The sequence below is a fragment of the Cetorhinus maximus genome, chromosome 32, assembly GCF_964194155.1.
Source record: "Cetorhinus maximus chromosome 32, sCetMax3.hap1.1, whole genome shotgun sequence".
In the NCBI taxonomy this organism is placed as follows: Eukaryota; Metazoa; Chordata; class Chondrichthyes; order Lamniformes; family Cetorhinidae; genus Cetorhinus; species Cetorhinus maximus.
In genome coordinates this window covers 11,844,060-11,859,504 of record NC_135910.1, presented here as the reverse complement: position 1 = coordinate 11,859,504, position 15,445 = coordinate 11,844,060, and positions in this window count along the sequence as shown.

Sequence of the window (15,445 nt, the reverse complement as noted above, 5' to 3'; positions counted from 1 at the left end):
GGCTGGCACGGGGGGAGGTGGGGGTGAGCTAAGCGCTGAAACCTCCAGGAGTACATTTAATCACAGTTGGCAACTCTATATGCTACAGTTATATAAAAGTCTGGCTAGATCCCATTTAGAGCACTGTAATTCTGGGTGTGGCACCTTTTTCTTTGTTCAAGCGATGAAACCTCCAGGGACATATCTAGTTATAGCTGGTGACCCTAATTGAGCCCCACATGTTGCCCTAAGATGCCGCCTTTCATAGGTGGGGGGGGGCGGGGCAGTTACCAGGTGGCGCGCGTGCTGCCCCTGCTTGGGCTGTCGACGAAGCTGCCCCGACGCACGGGCGGCGACGGCGGGAAACCCCGTCCACCTGCCGTCGAGCTCCGCTCGCGCCAAACCGCCGGGCTTAAAAACAAAATGGCCGCCGAACAGGCTCACCTCCGGCCCTGGCCTAGGCCCGGCCTCAGCCACCTCCGGCCCTGGCCTAGGCCCGGTCTCACCCACCCCCCGGCGAGAATTGCGGGATGTCGCCTCATCTCCAAGCCCTCCCCCACCTCCATTTCCACATCGAATCAACACAACGGGCAAAACTGTGCTTCAGTGAACACCTCCCCATCCCTCCCTACGAGATTGGTGAGTACAGGGGAATGACTTGTGAGAAGGAGGGAGGAAGGTGGTGGAGGGAGGGAGGGAGGGATGGAGGGGGAGGTGGAGTAGAGGGGAAGGAGGAGGGGAGGGAGGAGGAGTAAGGTGGAGGAGGAGGAGGGGAGGAAGGAGGAGGGGTGGGAAGTGGGGGAGATTGTGTGGTTTGTAAGTATAATGCGTCATTAGATGAACTGAGATTAGTGATATGCGAGAAAAATGCGACAGGACACAACAGGATGCAATGAACGAACTACATTTATATGTAAAATGAGCAAATATAATTGCGAGCAATGCAGACCTCACAAAGTTATACACAACTCAGCATTAAACATACACATTCTACAGAACATCAATGATAAATAGCTATCACCAGATCAAGTAAAACCAAATTTAATTTTACCGATATTGAAATAACTTTATCGATAACAGCATTCCAGTATTCCCTTTTAATTTAATTTTATTTTTCTCCAAAATCATCTCTTTCGTTGTTGAAATAAATATCTTTTTATCCTTTAAAATGCAGCAACAATCCGATGCAAAAACAGAAATAAAAGGAACGAGTAGAGAACATTTCCCCGGTCCTCCCCCCGTCACGACTTCGCAGGATGACTATTTACAATGAATGAGTGGGAGAGTTGGCAAAGTTTGGGGAGGTGGGCCACAATTACGAGCACACAGAAGTCCTAAAATATAATTTCAGCTCTTTAGAATCTAAAAAGAGTCAATTGCACATTTTCGTTGGCAAATAATGGAAGGAGGACTTGACCCGACAAGGGGTTTGTTTTTGAATGGACATTTAAAAGAGTCAAGGACATGGGTTTGGAGGTCAAGCCCTCTTGCTTGTACCCATAACTATTAATTGGGATGACCAGGAGGAAAGTACAAGAGAAACAGTGAACTCTGGATGGTAACGATGTATTGTGTTAAGATTAAAACGCAAAGATGGGTTTCTTTGAGGTTGAAGTGATGGCAATGGAGTTGTTTGATAGTATCCGGCCTAGTCAGTGTTATTTTTCAATCCCTTACAAACCATTTTATGATAATGATGCTTGGTATGGGATGAAACAAAGTGGGGGTGGGTAAGAAATGGATGGTTCAGTCATTGGATAGAGGAAGTCAATGGTTGACTCCTGATTTGGCACTCTTAAGCACAAAAGGGTAGAAAGCAAGGTGGGATCTAGAGAAAGGTATTCCCTTCCTCAGAATACCCCCACCATCTGTGCCCCACCTTCTTAAAGGTACTTATCCTTAATTAAATAAAAAACAGTTTTGCCAGCTTTAAGTTGGATCCTAATGTCCATTTGCATGCCAAGCCCTCTGCGCGGAGTTGGGTGCAGGACTTGAATGGAGAGAAGGAGTCAGCAAATAACACAACCTGAATCAAATGACTTTAACACACAGTTGCGCATCAATATCTATTGATATCCATTGGCGTTTAAGGTGCTGGTCCCTGAACAATCTTCCAGTTACAATGCCAACCACTACCCATTTCTAAATCCTGATGTGCACTCCCAGCGAGTTTAAGCCTCCGATGAGTTGAACTATATGCCAAGGAGGAGGTAGAGAACACAATGTAGTGCAGGAGATCCAGTCAGGTGTCCGGTTACCTGTCAGAGTTTATGTCTCCAGCACCATTCCTGTACAGAATCAAGTTGGAGGCTACCTTGGTTCAACCTAATTATATCCACCCAAACTCTCCCTTCTTCCACAGGACTCGTTGACTGGAATATGGGCTCCTCCGATCTCTGGTGTCTCTAAATGACCATCACATCACGAAGCTAGCCTGGACAAGGAGCGCCCTTTGGCTATTTGATAACGGGGGCATCACGAGCTAGACCCGAGCCCCACCTGGTCCATTCAGCCTCTCACTTTTCTCATAAATTGATATTATTCCTTCCCCTAATCCATAGACCTTGAGTAATGTCCCAAAATGATGCCATGAATAAGGTCAGAAAACTCAACAGGCACCAAAGAATGAAACCCAGGCCTACTTAAATATTTTCACCTTCCTGGTTAAAACCCCCATCTCCTTAATTTTATTTTCTGTTTCACAATTACTGGGAAATAGATTTAAGAACATGAGAAATCGGAACAGGAGGAGGCCATTGAGCCCCTTGAGCCTGCTCCACCATTCAATACGATCATGGCTGATTTTCTGCCTCAACCTCACTTTTCCGCCCTATCTCCATATCCCTCAACTCTCTTAGAATCCAAAAATCTATCCACCTCAGTCTTGAATATGCTCAACAATTAATTATCCATAGCTCTCTGGAGTAGAGAATTCCAAAGATTCACGATCCTCTGAATGAAGGGATTTCTCCTCATCTCAGTCCAAAATGACTGACCCTTTATCCTGAGACTGTGACCCTGACTTTTAGACTCCAACCAGAGGGAAACAGCTTCTCAGCATTTATGTCTCCTTAAATATAACCAAGGTGAGAATTGATGAGCGCTGAAAGAGATAACAGTATTGTACCCTGCATTCCAGAGAGCTGCTGATTATATGTTACCCCTTCTCCTCCGATAGCTCCAAGGAGCCTCAGGGAATGGTCTTGCCGCTGATATCTGACCCAATCACAGGCCCTGATACCCTGAAAACGAGCTCCTTCCTGGCGGATTCTTCTTCCCAGGTTTTTCACTTCCATTTTCTTCCTGTCATGCTAAACCTGAACAAAAAAGTGGCAAGAGCTGGTCCAAGGCACTTGGCAACATTGGTATCTAACCAGGCGCCAGAGAGTGTGGGACAGCAGGTCCTCAGTGAGATCTACCTCCCTCTCTCGCTCTCGATCAGAGCTCTTCCATTTCTCAAGGGGGACTGGGAACTGCCCAAGAGACATTAGTCATCATCTACCGCAAAGATACACCTCATGGCCAAACCATCCATCTACACTTATGTGGCATGCAGTCTGGCCATTGGGGAGAGGGGACTGAAGGATAATTAGTATCCGGGAGCCCATACCCAAATAAAGAGTCGATGCCCTTGGTACCTTGGCGAAGATGGGGAAACAGCTGAAGGAAAAATGACCATGCATTGTAATTGTGTACATACATGTGTGTTTGTTGGTACATGGATTTGTGGGTGTGTGTGTTTTCATGGACGTGTGTGTTGCTGGTTGAACTAGAGAAGATTATTCACTCATTATTACTTGCATCCAAAATTCACACTCTGTATATAATGACTGAACAGCATAGTGTGAAATCTTCATGGTTGGATGTCTCAAGCCTGCAAAGTGCACATGCAGTTTCCCCATAAATACACCAGTGGCACAAAACTTGCACAGTTTCCTCCGCTTATCAAAATCCTTCACTAATTCCCATCTACTTCAAAGTTGTCAACACTAACAGATCTATAAGGTCTGACTTGAGGAGCAATTGACCAATGAGACAGTAGCGCTATGAGAACTTTGCTCTTTGCAAACCTTCAGGCTGACAAAATTCAAACAGAAGAAACCAAACCAGTGGAAAATATCTGGGCAAAGTTTGGATGGACAGCCAGGGAGGGGAGGGGAGAGGGGACGTGTGAATCATCTATATTGTGGATCAGTGCCCACAGCCCCTTTTACACAACATGTATTGCACTAGGTGAAATAATTAAGCAAAAATTGTCCTTGCTTTTTGTCCTCTCATTATTCTGGCACCAGGACTAATTCATTCATCAAAATGGTCTTTACACCTTGGCTTGTAACTGGAGAGGTCTCGATTTGGTCATGTTAAGAACAGAATAACAGATAGTAAGGAGGTCTTGTGGCACAGTAGGTGGCATCCCTGCCTCTGAGTCAGAAGTTCTGGGTTCAAGTTCCCCCTCCAGGACTTGATGGCCAAGGAAGGTGCATTCATAACGTGGCCAAACAGGTTGATTATCAACATGCAAACCCTTCCAACACACGCCAATGGCAGGCGGTAAGAGTGGGAAAGATTCCTGGTCAGCCATGTGATGGAAAGAATGTTGGAACCTCTGCCATTGCACAGGGAAAATGTTACTATTTCCTTCAACCAAATCATTACATAAGGATTTTGACTTTAGTCACTTAATTTGTATGCAAATCATTCTATTAAGTAATTACTGGTAAGAGAATCAGTTGGTTGAGAGAATCATTGGTTAGGGCAATCAGTGGTTAACAGGATCATTCTGCCAACTATTAATTACTGGTTAAGGAAGATACTGGCTAAGTGAATCAGGTTAAGGGAACCGGTGGTTTAAGATAAGTGGCTGAGGGTAACCTGGTTAAGGGAATCACTGGGAATGATAAAAAGGGAACGATCTGAGCGGTTGTGGTTAGTTTTTCTGTTTAAGGGAGTCATGGAGAGAGATTAATAAAGAATGAATCATAGCTGCCTTACTCCATGTACACTTTATGGGGTGGGGGGTGGAAATTGGTTAAACCTGGTGATAGTAAATTGTAGCTCCCTTTATTCCTTATCCAATTTCCCTTTCCATTGCCTAGAATAGAAAATAAAATTGGCTAGGGTATGTAACGGATGGCTTATTTCCTATTCCCCAGGTCCAGTTTCAACCCCGTAAATGTTTACTAACGTGGGGACTGCGACCAGGGGAGAAGGTAACAAGCTCACCCTCTGTCCGAGTTCTTTGAGCAAGAACTCAGCCTCGCTGTATTTTCCTACCTAGTGTCACAAACATCACTTTCAACCATTTCCATTTTAAACTCTGACTATTGTTTGTGATGTGTTTGTGCCATTGTTCCATCAGGTTCTCAACCCTCAGTGGGAATTTTTAAGCTGGATTTTCAGAGCACAGATAGAGTTTGTCTAGGTTTTGTTGGGGCCGGTGCCAGACAGGGCCAATGCTCAACACCTCTCTGACCAAATGGCCGTTTTCTAACTGAGGTTCTGGCAAGAATATTAAGGTCAGGAGGACACAGCAGGGATGGGCAGTCATTCCGATAAACCTGCTTACGGAAACCAAAATGTTACAGTCCATTATGGGACTTGACTTCACACATCGGGGAATTTTATAGAAGGAGGCAATTTTGCTAGTTGGCAACGAAGGAGCTCTGCATGTAGCCCCATTCCCCTTTCCCCACACCCTTTTCCAATCCTTATCCGCTACCACTTAAAAGTTGTCACAATCTCTGCTTCCCCCACTGTTTCTTACATTGTCTGCATGTCCTGATAATCTTCTGTTTATAGCCTATTGGGGTTGGAGGATTGCCGCTGGAGTTGGGATCAGTGCTTTTCTCTCCCTCTCTCCCCTCCCAGTCAGAGAAAGCTAATGGAAACAATTACAATGCGAGGCTACGCCAGCACCTGTAGAATGAGTGAAAGGTTCCTATTATAAAGGAAAGCATCAGTCTTATACACATTTCTCCCTTTTATCTGTGGGTTATTGCCGGATCTGGCCCACTCGTCTTGGGAATGAAGGTGGGGGGAGGGGGTGGTTGGCGGAATTGAGAGTTGAACATTTAGAATAAGACACTCTCATACTTAGAGCCAAAAGAGTCTGAAACTGCAACAATAAAGGTTGATCAGTTTGGTGGGGAAGAGCTGAAATTGTCCTGATGGTCGATAATCTTGTTGATTGGAGACGGTATACTGATGGGGCGATTAACTCAATGATTGGGGCTCTGTAATAGTGGCTGGGAGGGTGAGCTCATGGATAGGGGATTGGTAACTCAACAAAAGAATTGGTAATTCTACAATGGGGGCAATACAGGAATGTTCTAATAGCTCTGCACTTTTCGGCAGTTGTGGGGTAAAGGAAATGGTTGGCTTACAAACTGGACATGCAAGGAAAATTGAAAAGGAAAAACTCAAACCAGGTCAATCGGCAGATGCAAACTGGAATGACTGGAAGTGCTCATGACATGCTACAAATGCGCAGACTTAACCTGGCATCACAGAATGAGTGTTGCGAGAAAATCAAAGCAAAACTGTGCATTTCAGAATATTCTAGAACATTTTTTCTCACTTATATCTAAATAAAAGTGTACATGCTATATCGTATATACTGAGAACTACCAGATAACAGTACTTTAAAATATTTGCATTATATTGGATCTTTCGTTTGATTGGCACTTTTATTCTATTACTGTTCAAAAAATTTTGTTTTTCTTAAGAACTGCTTTCCTTAAACATTTTTAGAAACTCTATGTTAATTCTAGTGACTAAAACTATTCTTTTTCAAATCGGCATTTACCTGGCCGGTTGTTACTGAGCATGCTCATGGAGGGGAGATTGAGGTCATAGGTCAAATGGTAGGGGGTCAAAGGAAAGGAAGAGGGCAACTTAGGTCACATGTTGGTCTTAAAGCGGTATGGGAGAAGACTTGACGTGGGCTTGGGGTCTGCACACTCAAAAGTGGGGGTGGCGTTCAAAACCATTTTGGCCTATTTTCATTTGGTACATGTTCCTTCACATGGCTGTTCAACCCAACGTGAAAGCGATGCCATATACAGCCAAGTTCATCATGGAACCACCTCTAACGGCTTCTGTAATAGAACCCACAACAGCAAATATATCATTGTGGGTTACATAGCACCATGTGACCTACAGTCCCAGGGTGAACACAGCAACCATGAAAGCCCATCTATCCTTTTTTTCTGTAAGCCTGCCAATACACTGGGAAATGGGCTAAGTTACAGCAACTTGCACAATCACAAGGAATAAAATTGGTACGCAGAAGAGAAACGATGACTGTGACTCCCTGTGGTGCGTCGCCGAGGTCCAACAGACTGCGAAGGCCCCAGGCTCAATCCCCAATATGTACAGAGTTAGATGATCTCGCCTTGGGGAAACTGCAGGATGTTACAATTTGCCTCCGAACTCTTAGATTAGGGAGGTGGAAAGACCAGGTGTCCTGTTCCTGATCCCGATCCAATGCTCCGTGCTGGGAAGTGTAGATGGCCGGTGAGGGCAGGATTGGGCGTGGCTGTGATGCCTTTTTCAGTCACACAACTGGAACTGCATTAGATGTCTGGGTTCACATCTGAGCAATGGCTGAGAGTAGGCAATGGAACCAGGAAGACTTAGGGGCCTCTGGGAGTGTTGGGGGGTGGGGGGGATGGTGCTGGCATTGGTGGGTTAGTAAAAATGGAGGAAAGAACTTAAGGCATAAAAACAATTTCTGAGGAACTCTCAGTGGGTTAGGATGGTCGCATCACCTCCAGCCTGGACATCTATTGGATTCCTCCTCTATACCATGTTAGTTGGTGCTCAGTTCAGGGGCAGGGCTGATTGGATTGAAAATTGTGTGTAGCAGATAAATGCTCGTGTTAGCAGGCACTGTGCTGCCCAATGGAAGGGCCTTGAGATCTGGCCTCAGTTGGAGCCAAGTCACCTATGCTCCAACAAGCTTGCCTTCTTCCCTCCATCTCTGTAGGAAGAGTTAATGGGACAATAATACACCACATATCATCTACAGCACAGAAACAGGCCATTTGGCCCAACTCATCTATGACAGTGTTTATGTTCTACATGGGTCTCCTCCCATCCTTCATCATCTAACCCTATCAACATATCCTTCTATTCCTTTCTCCCTTGTGGTTTATCTCACTTCCTCTAAAATGCATCTATGTTCTTCACTCCATGTCTGTGGTAGAGAGTTCCACATTTTCACCATTCAAGAAGTTTCCCCTGAATTCCCGATTGGATTTATTAGTGACCATCTTATACTGATGGCCCCCTAATTTTGTCTCCCCGATATGTGAAAACATCTTCTCTGCAACTAGGTTCTACAAGTCTGGAAGGGGTTTGTCTTATGAGGAAAAGTTGAGCAGGTTGGGCCTATACTCATTGGAGTTTAGAAGAATGAGATGTGATCTTATTGTAGTTGCTGAGAGGATGTTCCCCTCTTGGGGGAATGTACAACTAGGGGGCTCAGTTTCCAGAATAAAGGGTCTTAAGATGGAGCTGAGGAGGAATTTCTTCTCTGAGTGTTGATAACCATAATTCTGAGAGGACATTTCCCCTGTGGGGGAATCTAGAACTAGGGAGGTACAATTTAAAAATAAGGGGTCTCCCATTTAAGTTGGAGATGAGGAGAAATTTCTTTTCTCAAAGGGTCATCGGTCTTTGGAATTCTCTTCCCCAGAGAGCAGTGGAGGCTGGGTCATTGAATATATTCAAAGCTGAGAGAGACAGATTTTTGATCTACAAGGGAATTGAGGATTATGGGGGCAGACAGGAAAGTGGAGCTGAAGCCATGGTCAGATTAGCCAGAACCTTATTGAATGGCAGAGCAGTGTCAAGGGTCCGAACGGCCTACTCCTGCTCCTATTTCTTTTCTTAAATGCAATCGCAGCCTTGGGACAACCATCATATGATATCTCTCTGGTGTCCATTCTGATCAAACATCTCCCCTCAAACACGGCAGATCCACAATTGGGATTTTCATTTCAGTCATTGTGCGTTTGCCCCCTCCTGTTAGGTTAAAGCAGGTAGTTACCCTTCCAACTAGAGACTTCATTCCTGGTTCAGGACCAGGGACAGCTCCACAGGGAAGGAGGAGAGAAGATTTTGAAGTCAGCAGTTGGGAAGGAGAGCTGTTGCTTAAACACCTAGGGGGGTGGAGTTGGAGCAAGAGAAAGTAAGAATATGCTGAAAGAGTAGGTGAGAAATTGCCCAGGTGAAAGGGGGAAATTTGGGCGGGTATAACCAACATTAATGTTTGTCTCTCACTGCACAGGTTTTCCTTTTGGGAGGAGTGGGTCAGGTAAAAATTCTGAGGTCATCACTCTATTGATTGGACAATTTGCACCTCAACAAAAAGCGCACATTTTCAGGAATTTACACTTCACGATGGAAGAATTTCTATTCCTGGGAGTTGGATTGACTGGGAGTGGCACACAGGAAAATTGGGCTGGGAGGAGAGCCGTCCATAAGGGAGACTGTGCCATGGTTGCAATTAAAGAATAGAAAAATTGGATAGGCTCCCTTAAGACGGGTGCTTCTTCCACTGGATCCTCAATGCATCCACTCCACATGACAGACCCAGAACTAGGACTAGGCTCAAAACCGGGCCCCGAACCAAATTCAGGCCCTGACAGAAAACTGGACACTGTCTGTGCTACTTCACTAGTTTGTAGATTGTACATTTATCTAGGAGGGAGCTCGCCTCAGTCAGAAGTTGATGGCTATCCGGATTGGCGACTAGAGCATGGTGTCTTAACACTGGGCTGATATCCAACAAGGGAACAGCATCCAGATGGAGTGTCAACTGGTCTTGTGGTCATCTTTGCATTTTGGGGTCAGAAAGGTTGTATTTAGACCTCAGCCCAGACAGTGCATGTGAGGGGAGACTGGCTCTGAACACTGAATTAATGTATGGCAGCGGGGGAGGGGGAAACACTGCATCTGAGGGTGAATCCCCTACCCCGTTGTATGTCTAGGTAGGCTCTTTAGCTTTGGTTGCAGCTCACTTAGGAGACACTGGGCAACCAGTTCAGCTAATCTTCTGTAGCGAGTGGCTGAAGACCGTCATGTGTGAGACTTGGGACAGACACATGAGCATTTCCTTGACATTTGCTTACAGAATTAAAATTGCCAGTGAAGGTCCATTGACTAGTCAAGAGAATGATCTGTTAATGAGATTACAGTGCCTTATTGTCAATTCATTGTATATCCAATACGGGGGAATAACCTTAAAATTAGAGTGGGGCTGTTTGGGTTAATACCAGGAAGTACTACTTCACACCAAGGATGGTACAAATCTGGAACACTCCCAGCAAAAAGCTATTGAGGCGGGGGGGTCAATTGAAAATGTCAAAACGGAATTTGAAAGATAAACAAGGATATTAAGGGTTGAATGAGGGTATTAAGGGTTAGGGAACCAAGGGGATTAGATGGAAATAGGATGCAGATCAGCCAAGATCTAATTGAATAGCATACCAGGCTGAAGAGACTGAATGGCTTCCTCCTGTTCCTATGAGAGCGCAGAATGTTTGTGCCCATGTTTGACGGTGTTGTTTGGGCTGATGAGGCAGTGCCTCCTGACAATATGTTGGAATTGCAATGCCTTGCACCTGCCAATCACAGAGTGGCACTGGCACCAGGAGCGGGCCAGGGCTTGTGGGTGGCTGCAGCCTTCAAACCTTCTCCTGACCAAAGGACGTGAGGGGGCAGCAGGGAAAGGGAGCAGAGCATATCCTGGCATTATTGGAAACAGAACAATAACAACATGGTCATTGACCAGAATCCTGCACACATTTGGCCACTCTCCCAACACCAGGTCTTAGCGCAAACTAGGAAAGAGAGCTGACGTTCGTTCAGTTGACGACGAACCAACTGCACTCTTTCCCCACTCCCTTTCCCTTTTTTGTTTATCAGACATAGGCAGCCATGTCCACCCAACCAAGGTCTTGGACACCACGAGTGAACAACTGAGTGAACCAATCTACGCGAAACTACTCTAAAAGGACATGAGCACTCAAGCTCTGACCAATCAGTAACTACTGTGAAGGAGAATATGATGTGTCCCCTGCAGGCACGTGCGACTTGATTGGTCAGTCCAGGGGCCCGGCATTGTTAATCTAGTACTGAGCATACTCAGAACACGGTCATGCCTACCCTATCCAGGTAGGGTACAGGAAGGGATTGAGAGAAGACACGTGGTTGGGGTAGGGTATCGGTTTGCTGGACTCTAGGATCGAGGTGAAAGTTCCGTGAGAGAGGCCTCTCTGACCCGCCAGAGGAATGGCCAGCAGATAGCAGCATTGACAGTAACTTTTGACAACGAACTTGGACAACTAACTGACATCACATTTCCACAGGTTAGATCCTCTCTTTATAAAACAGACAGTGCTACATGCCTTCATATTGCCTATATATCTATATAATATATTAAAAGTCTTGCGTACAGTGTGTACCTCCTTGGACTGTTGCACCGGGTTTGCTGTAACACTTAGTTGGTAACACCCCTGTCACTATCAGACAGGATACCTGCCCGCTCGTGGCGGACAATTCCATGAGAGATCTGCTGGCTATGTAAATAATTGTTCACTGCCCTTCGCGTGTTGCTCCCTCCGTCACGCCAAGGCAATGCTTAACCACCAGTGGGCATTTCTTTTGGTTAGCATTGGGACTAAAAGAGCCACCAAGTTCGTGCCATGATGCAAAAGTGACTCCTGGCCTGAGCCAAACTGAGCCAGTCCACTCTGCCTCTGGGGTGGGACGGGATGGGATGGGGTATTTAGTGTTCTCCGCTGATCACCGATTTCCCTCCCCATGCCAACCCCAGCTGTTGCCTTGCCAATAGTTCCCCAGCACCTCATCCAAGACGCCACTCTTCATGGGTGTGCCCAGTCAGCTGGCAGCAGAGAATTTGGCCTCAAGGTCTAACTGGAAACTACCCCGCCCCCCCCACCCAACTTTCTGCTGACCAACACGTGGACTCTACAGCATTGGGTAGGTCGGGGCACTCAATTGTAGCTCCTTCTCCTGTAGGCCCCAACTGGGATCAACTGATTGAAGAAGAAAAATATTAAGTTCAAAAACTCGAATCATGGGATGGAGGGGTTTGGGCTGGCCTTATAAAGAAAAAATACCATCCCAGCTTCTGATTGGCTCAATTGGGGCATTCTGTCAGATGATATAGTCTACCCCTCCCCCCTCCCCCCCATGCCAACCGTCATATTCCCAGGGGCATCAACAATGAGGGCATTTTCATAGACCACCCCAAGAGGCATTAACCCAGCGGAAGTGACAGAGACTCCACTTCAGGATGTCTCCCATTGATTATCAGCTCACCCAGGGTGGCGCACTGGGGTGAAGGCTCCAACAACATGTTTTTCTTTGGCTCGGCCTGGTTGCTCGATACTGGCTAGAGCCCCAAAGACATGAGACACACACACACACACACACACACACCAAAAATAACCAAAATAACAAAGTAAAAAAAAAAATAAAATGAAAGGCCGCTTTCTTGAAGGAGGTGGGTGAGCGGAAATCCATTTGTGCACAATTTATGGCTTTAGTATTTGCCAAAGCAGTTCTCTGATTTTTTTTTTTTTTGCCCCCCCCCCCCCCCCCCCCCCACCAAAAAACCCTCGGTTTTACACACAGCAGTGTCATCTTTTCATCACTGCATTGTGAGGAAGAAGAAATTTCAAAGTGGTCTAATCACCAGATAGGAGCACAGGGCCGCGATTGGGCAGAATTTCATGTTCCCCTGCTGGCGGCGGGTTTGTAGGCCATAACATTTCTTGGATGGCCTTCCCACCAGGCTCCTGCCCACCCCGATCTCTTTGCAATTTTAGGCTTGGATGGTTGAGGCCAAGGCCGGCCCACTGCCCTTGCTCTAGTTGATGCCCTTAAGTGGCCAATTATTGACTACTTAAGGGCTGTTTCCCGCCCAGACTCAATTTTTAGACTGGCGGGAGGAGTTCAGGGGCAGGGGGAAAGCCGGAAAAGTAACAGTATTCAGGCCTTGTGCAGGAAGGGGAGGAGGGGGGACTCCATCAGCCTCCTTTTAGCATTGGGCGATTCTCCCCCCCCACCCCCCCCAACTTGACCTCTCCACTAAAAACCTCCTCCCAACCCATTCCTCTGGGCTTCTTCACCCTGAGGCCCCCAAAACTGACCTGGCCCTGGATTCCCAGGCCTTAGACTCTGGGGACTGCTTGTAGTCCCAGTCCTGTCCACTGCAGCTTCTGGTGCTGCAGAGACTAGAGAGCTGCCAGCCAATCAGATTGGTCAGTAGCTGTCTGAGGTGGGGCTTCCTCCCAAATGAGTGGCAGAAGTCCCGCCTCCAGCCAATTAATGCTTGTGGGAGCACTATGGGGAAGGCAGTATCGGTGGGGATCTGTTCGCCGCCAACCCCCTGGATGGCGGAAAGGGAAACCCCGGCATCCTAAAAATCCTGGCCCAAGACTCCGTAACGGTAAAGCCTGAATTCAGACTCCTCCTCCTGCCAACTGTAATTCACCTCAGAAACCAACCTCACTGAATCTGCCCTACAAGAATTATCTTCAATGACCTATGTTTGACCTTGGTCTTGACCAATGCTGACCAGCAGAGACTTTGGCGCAGTGGATGTCCCTCACCAACCAGTCATTGGTTTGGTGCGGGCCCCAGGCCTGGCACTACCAGATTTACGTTCAATCACACCCGAGAGTCAAACCGGCAGGAATCAGCTGGTTAACTGGCCCAGGGAGCAATGTGACTTTTCGGGAGGAGGAGCGTTACCAGCTGCAGCACAACTGAAATGAGTGACCAGAATGCAGGCAGCAGGAAGCAGGGTTGCCAACCCTCCAGGATTGCCCTGAAGTCTCCGGGGCTAAAGGATAATTTCTAGAGAACAAAACCGGGGACTGAGGAAAAACCACAGGGATGATAACTGCTTCGTGTGTTTATTAAAATTTTCCTCGAACGTATTCGTTTACGAATTATAGCGATATTGGAGATGGGAATAAAGTTAGAGCACCAATCAAGAATAATCCAATCGGACAACAAAGACTCTTTGTTTTCCAATTGGCTATGGTGGGAAGGCAGGACACCATATTGACGGGCATGTTGGGTGACCAATGACAGGAGTGTTTGTGGGGGGCAGGGTGGTTGGAGGTGGGAGGTCAAATCTCCAGGAATACATCCAACCAGAGTTGGCAACCCAGGCTGAAAGGGACAAGGAAACAAAATGGATTTACAATTGCCCGCGACCCTTTGAACATCGACCCTTGTCTATTGGAGGCCAGAGTACCCAGAACCCTGGGTGCGTCTGAAAAATTGTCCAGAGAGTCTTTGGCATTATTTTTTTGTTTCTTTTTTGCATCTTGCTTCTCACAGGCAGTGCTGCCTCTGGCATTTCCCTCAGGCCCTGGGAAGACGTTTACAATTATCAATATTCCAAATACAATTGTCGGAATTCTCCTATCTTCCTGGAAAAACAATGCATAGCGGTGGAAGTAATTCTGAGGGCCAGTGTTGATAATTTGGAAATAGCTGCACTCCACAGCAAATTTGGTCACAACCACAATATAGGCCAGAGATCAATTCTTTTACCATGGCAACACAAGGTGATTTGCACACGTTCAAGCAAGGGTGGGCCCAACCTTCCAGCCCACACCCCCCCAGCACCTCTCCACCACCTACATCCCTTTCAGCGCTCCCTCACAACCTTTTGTGTTTCAACTGCCTTCTGCCTGAGTGTTCAGCATAGACAAGGGTCAGCTCCGAGGGCCTTCCTCTGAAGGGGAATCGAGGGAAGATGAATGAGAAGGCACTGGCTACTGAGGAGGGAAACGCGATGAATGAATGGACTAGAAGGGAAAGAAATAGTTGAATGGGGGCTGAGATCACATTGAGGTCCCGGCCTGAATCTCCCTGGCCGAGTCCAAGATGCACTGGCAGTACAAAGATGGACAGGAACACCCCTGACATGGGGGCCGTCGGGGGAGGGGAAATCTCATGAGGTATAGTAATTTGGCACTGATCAGCACAGATTTTCTTGCTTTGTCAAATTTGGCACAATTTCAAAACTGAGATCGATTGAATTTTGCCAGGCAAGGCCATGGAACCAAGGTGGGTTGATGGAGTTGAGATGCAGATCAGCCATGATCTAACTGAATGGTAGAACAGGCTTGAAAGGGCTGAATGGCCTCCTTCTGTTCCTACAGCAGTCACCTTCCTAAATGCCTTCTCATTCCTTCCCAAGTGAAGACCTTCCCTGACAAGTATTCTTCTGCTGTGGTAGTAAGGCTCTGAGTGGTGCCTTTTGACCTTGGGGAGGCCTCAAGGCCATGAAGGGGCCAAGCTCGAGGCTCACCTGCTTAATGTTTATCTTTAGGTTTAACACTGTGGCCCCCCCAGCCCAACAGCCCAGATCGGGTGGAGGGGTGCTGGAGTGGATGAAGAGGCAAAGGGTTCG